The sequence below is a fragment of the Macaca fascicularis genome, chromosome 3, assembly GCF_037993035.2.
Source record: "Macaca fascicularis isolate 582-1 chromosome 3, T2T-MFA8v1.1".
Lineage (NCBI taxonomy): Eukaryota > Metazoa > Chordata > Mammalia > Primates > Cercopithecidae > Macaca > Macaca fascicularis.
The window spans coordinates 17,602,396-17,612,776 of NC_088377.1; positions in this window are offsets into that span (position 1 = coordinate 17,602,396).

Here is a 10,381-nt window from a genome sequence, read left to right on the forward strand (position 1 = left end):
CTCATCTGTAAAATAAGTAAGTTAAACTAAATTTCCATCAAGGTTCCTTCCAGTTGTAAAATGCTATGATTCTCAATGAAAAAAAAAAAAAAAAAAAGACCCATATTTAAACAGGTTATTCAAGGAAAATGAATTAATTTTGTTTCAGGCACCAGCAAAGATTCTTCTATTTTGTAAGAGGAAATAATAGAAAGTAGGTAGTCATTCAGAACCATTACAATTAAAAATATGTTCTTCCTTATTATCTTCTATTTTAACTTTCTCACTTCCTTTAATGTATTAATTTTTACACCGATGGAGTTTCTTCCCACACTTTCTACCTTTTTCCTGACTGGTAAAATGGGAAGCTGGTCCAGTTCAGAGTTTGCCTCCTCCTCTACACATACTAGGACAACCTGTCCAGCTTCCCTGAGACATCATCTAACACAGTGCACTGTCTTCACCTTCTACTCTCATTTCTTCCTCTCTGCAGGGCGCTGCCACTGTTCCATCATCTGTCTCTCCACTGGCTCCCGTGTGAACTTCATACAAGCAAAACAATTTCTTACTTGTCTTTATGTCTCTGGGCCCAGCCAGTACTTGAAGCAGATATGCATCTAATAACTAATGACTGAATAAATTAATTATTAAAATGTATCTAGCATGCTAGATGAAAAACCCTGAAGGAAACTTAAATGTATTTTGCTAAGTGAAAGAAGCCAGTCCAAAAAGGCTACCTACTGTTTGGTTTCCACTGTATGACACTCTGAAAATGACAAAACCATGGAGACAGCAAAAAGATCAGTGGTTGCCAGGAACTTGAGGAGAGAGAGGAAGGGAAGAATAGATGGAGTACAGGGGCTCTTTAGAGCAGTGAAACTATTCTGGTGGATATGGTGGATACATATGATGATACATTTGACAAAACCCATAGAATTGTACAAAGAGTAAACCCTAATGTAAAGTATGGGTTTTAGTTAATAATCATGTATTAATATTGGTTTGTCAATTGTAACAAATGTAGTCACCAAAGCAAGATGCTAATACCAGGGGAAACTGAGGCATGGATAGAGGAAGCTTGTGGGAATTCTATACCATATGCTCAATTTTTGTAAGCCTAAAACCACTCTAAAAATTAAAGTCTATTAATTCTTAAAAAACGAATGAGCCCCCATTAGTCTCTCCTAGGTCACTTGGTTTTGTGTAAGTAAACTTTTAACTTGGAGCAGGTAAAGACAGCTAGATAGGGTCACACAGCTCATGCTGACATTAGGACCAGATATCAGGCCTGCTACTTTCCTGCCTGATGAGTTTTCCTATAGCTGACTTGCTTTTCATTCTGGTCTTATTTAACTTTCAGTTGTTGTTTTTTTTTTTTTTTTTTTAATCATCTGGTAGCTTTTACCTTTTTTGCATAGTTTTTCCTGCAACCTAGGCATTGTTTATATCATTGTCTTGGCTGCGTCACTAATTAGCAATTGATTTCTGAAAATTTAGTTTATCATCAATAAATGCTGTTCCTAAGTAGTCAATTAGAACGAACATCTCCCAGGGATTTATGGGGTTATTAAGTCCGGAAGGTAGTCTTGGTGAAGGCATACATTAAGACCTTCTATCCCAGGAGGATTATCTGCGGTGACAGCAACAGGAGGTGAACCTGCTCAGCCCAGCTGTGGAGTTCAGCACCAGGCTGGTGAATCCATCTTCCTGAGACCTCATGCTGTCACAGCCGGGAGACTTATGCTCTAATTATGTGCCCCTCTTTTGCAACCCCTACAGCTTAATGGGTTTCACATTCTCTTCAGGTCTAATGTCCATTTTAAAATTGACTGACATGCCACTGTCTCTCAGGTTTGGGGGGACTTGTTTCTTCCTAGGAAGGGAGTTTTGCAATATATCTATTGACCTGCTCCTGACTAGTGCATTAAAGAGAGCTTTCTTCAATCTTGTCTTCCCACAAATGAAGTAGCACTTTGTTCTCTTAGAGAAGCTCTTTTTATGGGACCGCATTAATCACCCACATAAACCCACCTCCTCCTGCCTCCCTGTACTTGTATTCCTCCTTTCTAAAGTTCTCCCCAGTTGGCAATGAAAGGAAGTGCAGACAGTGAGCTGTGGCTTCTTGAAGGGCAGAGGCAGACTCCTCAGTCGCCCTCTGATGAATGATTACAAGAACTCATTGTGCAAGGCAATGAAGAACATTTATGTTGATACAATACCTGGGCTTTAAAATGCCTTCCGATGACATACACCAGGAAAAATCAGCACAGCCACTTCAGCTGGGATCGCTGAGCAGGAGCCTCAGATGTACTCATTTTAAGTTAAATCTCTCTCTATCTCTATCTCTCTCTCTTTTTTTTTTTTTTTTTTTTTTTTTTTTGAGACGGAGTCTCGCTGTGTCGCCCAGGCTGGAGTGCAGTGGCCGGATCTCAGCTCACTGCAAGCTCTGCCTCCCGGGTTTTTACGCCATTCTCCTGCCTCAGCCTCCCGAGTAGCCGGGACTACAGACGCCCGCCACCTCACCCAGCTAGTTTTTTTTTTTGTATTTTTTAGTAGAGACGGGGTTTCACCGTGTTAGCCAGGATGGTCTCGAACTCCTGACCTCGTGATCCGCCCGTCTCGGCCTCCCAAAGTGCTGGGATTACAGGCTTGAGCCACCGCGCCCGGCCTATCTCTCTCTCTATCTCTCTCTTTCTGCAAGCCTATGAGAGAGTGGATAAGACAATGATAAAATATGAATGATTTATTTTAAATAAAGAGACAACCTGTAGGCTATTTTCCCTGGCTAGTTAATAAAGCTCAGTAAGTGAATACAGTGAAAACAGAATTGCCGAAATGTCATTCGACAGGTAATAACCGTTATTGGTTATGGTGGTAGTTTAAAAACTCACCTATTTATGTTTCAAATAAATTCTGGTGGAAGATAGCACCAGCCATTAAAAGACATTTTCAAAGAATATTTATAAGGCCAAGAAGAGATGTCAATTCACCGCTATCAGAACAGCAAAAATAAAAAATAGTAACACCACCAAATGCTGGTAAGGATGTGGAGAAACTGGATCTGTCATACCTTGCTGGTAGGAATGCAAAATGAGAGAGCTACTTTTATACCATATAACTGGGCAGCTTTTTAGACTTCTCAGTTTCTTATTCTTTAAAAAATAAACAACTAAACACATATTTACCATATGAACCAAAAATCACATTTCTGAGAATGTATCCCAGAGAAATGAAAACTTCTGTCCACAAAAACACCTGTATACAATGTTCACAGCAGCTTTATTTTGTAATAGCGAAGATACAGAAACCATTGAGATGTCTTCCAATGTGGGAATGGTGAAACAAACCATGGTACATGTCACAGAATATTACTCAGCAATAAAAAGGATTGAACTATGGTCATATGCAATAGCTTGGATGGCTCTCACAGGTATTATGCTGAGTAAAAAATCCAAATCCAATCTCTAAAGGTCAAGTACTGTATGATTGCATTTATATGACATCCTCAAACAATAATAGAGAGATGGAGAACAAAATTAGTGGTTACCAGGAGTGGTGGTGGATACAGTAACCATAAGGGTATAAAGAGTTAGCATGCATGAGATCTTTATGATAATGGAATAGTTCTGTTCTTGACTATGATGTGGTCACACAAATCTATATATGTAATAAAATGACACATATTGTACTGCTGGCAATTTCCTGGCTTTGGTATTGTGCTATAGTTATATAAAATGCTACCACTGGGAGAAAATGGGTGACACTGTACTATAGTTATATAAGATGTTATGACTGGGAGAGACATGAAACTTCTCTCTACTATTTGTGAATAAATAATTATTTCAAGTATAAAAACTTTAAAAAGAATATTTAATAACATAAGAAAATGTTGAAAAAAATTCTAGTGTTTTAAACATAAGCAATATATTGACAATATATGCAGAAAAACTATGCATATTTATATACCACCCCCAAAAAGTGCTAGAAAGAAAAACACCCCTACTGGTGTATTAGTGATTGTACCTAGAGAGCAGAATTTAAATTTTCTGTTTCTTGTCTGTGCTTTACATAACTTCTACAATGAACATATATTAATTTTATAATCAGCCCTTAAAATTCTATTTTATGCTCCACTAGAAGGACAGTCCTTTTAAAAACAGTAAGTTGTATATGCTCTGCTAAAATCAATGAACTAGAACTCATTCCTGAAAGGAAATTGCAGAAGTGAAAGTAATCACCCAAGAGAATCAACTAGTTCCTTCACATAAAAACCAGGGAGAATCTTACTTTGTTTATAAGGGCTCTACTTGCGTGAGGCGTATTTTTTCTTAGCTAATACAAGTCCAAAATTAACAAGACTACCAAATACCATGACTATAATGTTTAAATCAGATAGACTAATTTTATAGCTACCAAAGCAATGGTGTTGATTTACTTGGGATGTATTTCCCTACCTCAACAAAGTAACAGTCAGAAAGCACATGCTACTCATTGTGCTTAATGTAAATCATCCATTAATGCTCCTAGAAGAAGACTGAACGTGTGCTAACTGGCAAATTAACCTAAGATAAACATAAATGTTCAGGTCTTTATTGAAGTGTCTTATATTTTATCATTATGAAGCTGTGCGCCTGGCTGCGTATCTATTCTTTCCCTGTGAATATCCTTGCTGTTCATATATAACAAGTTATTCCTACTCTTCATATTTAATGCTTAATGTTTTCTCTTTGGATAATCTGCATTTGTGAACTTACTTTTTGTAAATATTTCTAAAGTAGACTTTCCACATCTCCAGGGTGAGTTTAATGACAGGAGATAACTGGGATTTATAATTTTCCCCAGCTATTTATGAAAACAAAGAACAGCCTATTTATTATTCAGTTGTAAAGCCTCTATTCATCAAAAAGGCATTGATTTCATATTTTTGACTGAAATAATCCTGAACTGCTTTAAGTCATAAAACAAATGCCATCCCAATTATAATTTCAAGATAGGCTAAACAATTAAAAGAAATATAGCACGGAGTTGAAATTCAAATAAATGTTTACTTTCATCTCATTTATTTTAAATTTGAGTCGCAGGAATGCAAAAGAGAAAAATATACAAAGAAGTACAAATAAGGAAAAATTCCCTAAAACCAACTGACCTTCACAAGAAAATTCTACCCATTGTTGCATCATAGAAATAGAAACAGATGTAAACATGAATATCTTAGTTGGAAGGATAAAACAAATATACACACAGTTCCAGGTAGCGTGGTGTAGAGAAAAAGGACAGGCAGACACAGATTCAAATCCTGCTCCCCGAGTGCTCATAGTTGAGCAATGGTCAAGTTCAGGGTCATACCAGAAAACCTTTTCACATCAGGTTATTTTGGAGCTGACCTCCTCCGGCCAGCACTGCTACATCCCAGAGACACCCAAGTTCTTGGTGCCATTTAGGCCAGTGCTACCCCTTGCCATCAGAGTACAACTGAGTATTCTGAATTTTTCAAAGCTACTGACTCGTATCCCTTCTTCACTTAATGCCTCTCATCATCCCTAGAGTGAAGTGGTAGACCCTGCAGCTCATAGTCATCTAAGAGTTCTCTCTTCCCACCCCTCTCTCTTTTTTTTTTTTTTTCAGTTTGTATGTCCATACCTGCAAAACACAAGTTATTGTATTCACATCCTTGTTACCAAAGTATAAGATATAAGCTATAACATTTCCAATATGATAGTTGAGGCAACTGACTTACAGACTTATAGAAAATAAGAAACCTGTCCACAGTTGCACAGTTTGAAAGCCAGAAGATCTGGCTCAGGCACTGACGGTGTGTGAGTTGTGAAGTAACAAAGTGGCTGCCTCAGTCCATACATCTGGTAGTGGTGACATGTGAGGTGGGCTGGATGTGGGCACAGATTGATTCCTATATTTGCTGCTCCTTGCATTTCACTTTTTGACTCAAATGAATTCTCCTAATCAATGACGTCTCACACTAGCTCCTTCATTTAGTTCATTTCTTTTCTTCTTCTTTTCCTTTTAAGAAAAGATCCTATACTGACAACTCCAAATGCTGGCAAGATGAGGAGCAATAGGAACTCTCATTCATTGATTGGTGGGAATGTCAACAGTACAACAATTTGGAAGACAGTATGGCAGGTTATTACTAACGTGAGCATATTGTCACTATAAATTCCAGTAAGTGTGCTCCTTGATATTGACCTGAATTAGTTAAAATTTTATTTCCATAAAAAATGTGGACATAGATATTCATAGAGCTTGATTGAAAGTTGTCAAAACTGGGAAGCAACTGAGAAGCCCTTTAGTAGGTGCAGGAATTATTACACTTTGGTACATACAAACAGTAGAATAAGATTCAATTCGAAGAAGAAATGCCATGAAAAGACTACTATGCCATGAAAAGACAAACAGGAATATCAAATGCATATGAGTAAGTGAAGGAAGCCAGTCGGAAAAGATGACTTACCGCCATATGACATTCCAACCACATAACATTCTGAAAGCAAATATGGAGATAAAGATCAGAGATTGGCATAGGTTATTGGGGAGGGAAACACGAAAATGGAGAGCTCAGAGGATTTTTAGGGCAGGGACATGATTCAGAATTGCTTTTTTTAAAATTTTTTTATTTCCATAGGTTTTTGGGGAGCAGGTGGTCTTTGGTTACATGAATAAGTTCTTCAGTGGTAACTGGTGAGATTTTAGTGCACCCATCAACAGAGTAGTATACACTGAACCCAATTTGGAGTCTTTCATCCCTTAAGCCCCTCCCAGCCTTTCCCCTGAGTCCCCAAGTCCTTTGTATCATTCTTACGCCTTTGCATCCTCATAGCTTAGCTCCCACTTATGAGTCAGAATACACAATATTTGGTTTTCTATTCCTGAGTGACTTCCCTCAGAACAATAGTCTCCAGTTCCATCCAGGCTGCTGCAAATGCCATTAATTTGTTACTTTTTATGGCTTAGCAGTATTCCATGGTGTATATATACCATAATATCTTTATTATTATTATACTTTAAGTTATAAGATACATGTGCAGAACGTGCAGGTTCGTTACATAGGTATACATGTGCCATGGTGGTTTGCTGCATCCATCAACCCATCATCTACATTAGATATTTCTCTTAATGCTATCCCTCCCCTTACCCCCCACCCCCCAACAGGCTCTGGTATATGATGCTCCCCTCCCTGTGCCCATATGTTCTCATTGTTCAGCTCCCGCTTATGAGTGAGAACATGAAGTGTTTGGTTTTCTGTTCCTGTGTTAGTTTGCTGAGAATGATGGTTTCCAGCTTCATCCATGTCCCTGCAAAGGACAGGAAAACTCATCCTTTTTTATGGCTGCATAGTATTCCATGGTGTATATGTGCCACATTTTCTTTATCCAGTCTGTCATTTTGGGGCATTTGGGTTGGTTCCAAGTCTTCGCTATTGTGAATAGTGCTGCAATAAACATACATGTGCATGTGTCTTTATAGTAGAATGATTTATATTCCTTTGGGTATACACCCAGTAATGGGATTGCTGGGTCAAACGGTATTTCTAGTTCTAGATCCTTGAGGAATCACCACACTGTCTTCCACAATGGTTGAACTAATTTACACTCCCACCAACAGTGTAAAAGTGTTCCTATTTCTCCACATCCTCTCCAGCATCTGTTGTTTCCTGGCTTTTTAACGACTGCCATTCTAACTGGCCTGAGAGGGTATCTCATTGTGGTTTTGATTCGCATTTCTCTAATAACCAATGATGATGAGCTTTTTTTCATATGTTTTTTGGCCGCATCAATGTCTTCTTTTGAAAATCCCACCCCTCTCTTAAATCCCTTCTAATATCCTGACTAAGAGAGAGAAGTGATGCCAAGCTCTGCTGGGGACCCAACACATGGGCAGTATTTCAATCTCAGCTAGTTCTGTTCACCCAAACACCAGGTCTGTCTCCGACTTCTGAGACCACACAGAAAAAGCTAAATTTCTTTGCCTCATCATGATCATCCCCATGCTTATTAATGTCTTGGTCCTTTATTCATGTACTGGACATTCTGCTAAAAACTCTATAGGCACTCCTCATTTGATCCACCTAGCAGTCTCAATCAGCAGGTACTAATATTTTGTTCCATTTTACAGGATAAATTCAAGTTCAGAGAAGTTAAGTAACCAGCCTAAGACCACAAACCCAGTGAGTAGCAGGGCCAAAATTTGAACCCTCCACTATCAACCATACATCACCCTCTGCATATTAGGCAACAGCTTTGTTGCCTCCCTGAGCCTGATCTCATGCAGATTAAAAGTTCTTGTTTTCAAAGCAAAGCAATAATGAAATCATGACATTCTGTCCAATGCAATAACCATTAGGATATTTCCTCAGAGATTCCAGCTGGAATTGTATCTAATGCGATAACTATGAGGACATTGCCTCAGAGATCCTAGCTGGAATGCAATAGTTAAATCAAATGGCTGGTGGCATTCAGCACAAGGTGAAAACAGCAGAAAGAGGGATATACAGGAGTTTCGTGTTTGCAGTGTCAGAGCTGAAGGGGAGAAGGCAATGTCAAATTACCCACAATCCCACTGTTCAAAGAACCCTGTACTGCCCTTGTCTTCTTTCCTTCTTAACATTTCAAGAGTTACAGAAGAATCTCAAAGAATCTTTCGGTATCTGTGACAATACATTTCTATGGGTTATGAACTCCTCAGACTACAAACACTTTGAGAGTAGGGGCCATGTCTTAGTTAGCTTTGCATCACATACACATGTTTGATTAAATCAGCGGACAAAAATCAATGAGCAACAAACTACACATAGAACCAACAAAAACTCAGAAGTAGATGCTGATTGAACCTCACTGCAAAAGTTATAAAGCACAACTTGTTTTAGTTCAGGTTCCCTAAGAAGCAAACTCTGAGATGAAGACTTAGGTGCAAATAGTTTATTCAGGAGTTAACCTTGAAAACAGGAGAACGGAATGGAAACAGTGAGACAAAAAAGAGAAAACATCAATAATTGGTGTCTTGATGAACTGGATTAACACTGTGGAAAGCTGTGCAGAACACTCCTTAGAACTGTCACACCAGGTGATGGGGGGGTGGAGGTATTATTCACCTTAGTTGAGGGTTGCTTCTGAGGGTGTTAACTCCTCTGAAATTCTGTGTCATGCATGAAAAGGGTTAAGCAGGCTCCTGCAGTTTTGGAGAAAGCAACTTAGAGAGACGCCCAGGCACGAACTTGGTGAAGGACCCTGGCTGTGGGGCAGCTGTTATGGAATGAGGAGACTGAGGACATATGGCAACAGTCATGGTAAATCACAAGTTTCTGCACTAGCAAATTTACATAAGCTGGTTAAAAGAAACTATGGAACCGGGTGCAGTGGCTCATGCCTGTAATCCCAACACTTTGGGGGGCCGAGGTGGGCGGATCACCTGAGGCCAGGAGTTCGAGACCAGCCCCGCCAACATGGTGAAACCCTGTCTCTACTAAAAATAGAAAAATTAGCCAGCCTGGTGGTGTGCACCTGTAATCCCAGCTACTAGGGAGGTTGAGGCAGGAGAATCGCTTGAACCCGGGAGGCAGAGGTTACAGTGAGCCGTGATCGTGCCACTGCACTCCAGCTTGGGTGACAGAGCCAGACTCCATCTCAAAAAAAAAAAAAAAAAAAAAAAAAAAGAAGGAAGAAAAAGAAGAAGAAATGATGGAGTAGAATGTCTCCTGTGGTCTCAGATTTTCAGGTGAAGCTCCAAGGTGAGTACAATAAGCATTACAAAGCATGAAATCAAGAAACCAGCAGACACTTCCCAATTTGTGGAAATGAGGGTGCCCGTACAGAAGAGAAAAGAGTATCTGTATCAGTTTACCAGGGATACCATAACAAAAGAGCACAAACTAGGTGGTTTAAACAACTGAAATATATTTTCTCACAATTCTGGAGGCTGGAAGTCCGAGATAGGGAGACTAGCAGGGTTTGTTTCTCCTGAGACCTCTCTCCTTGTCTGGCAGGTACCCCTCTTCTCCCTGTGTCTTCACTTGGTCTTCCCAGGGACCCAATATCCTGTTCTTAGAGACATACCAGTCATATGGATTAGAGCCTACCCTAATGACCTCATTTTAATTTAATCGCTTTTGTTTTAACAGACCCTATCTCCAAATACGGTCACCTGCTGAGGTACTAAGGGTTAGGAATTCAACATATGAATTTTGGGGAAACACAGTTCAACCCATAACAGTATCTCACACTCAGCTGGGGGCTTGCTAAGCAGTTGCAGAAACTCTTAAGTCCCTAAAGAAGGATACGGTGGAATTGCTCTCTGGAAAGCATGACATGGATAAGCTAGAATTTAGGGGTTTATGTGACCATAGAGGCTGGTGCCTGCCTCCCGCCAGAGAACGTAGACAGTGAGAGGC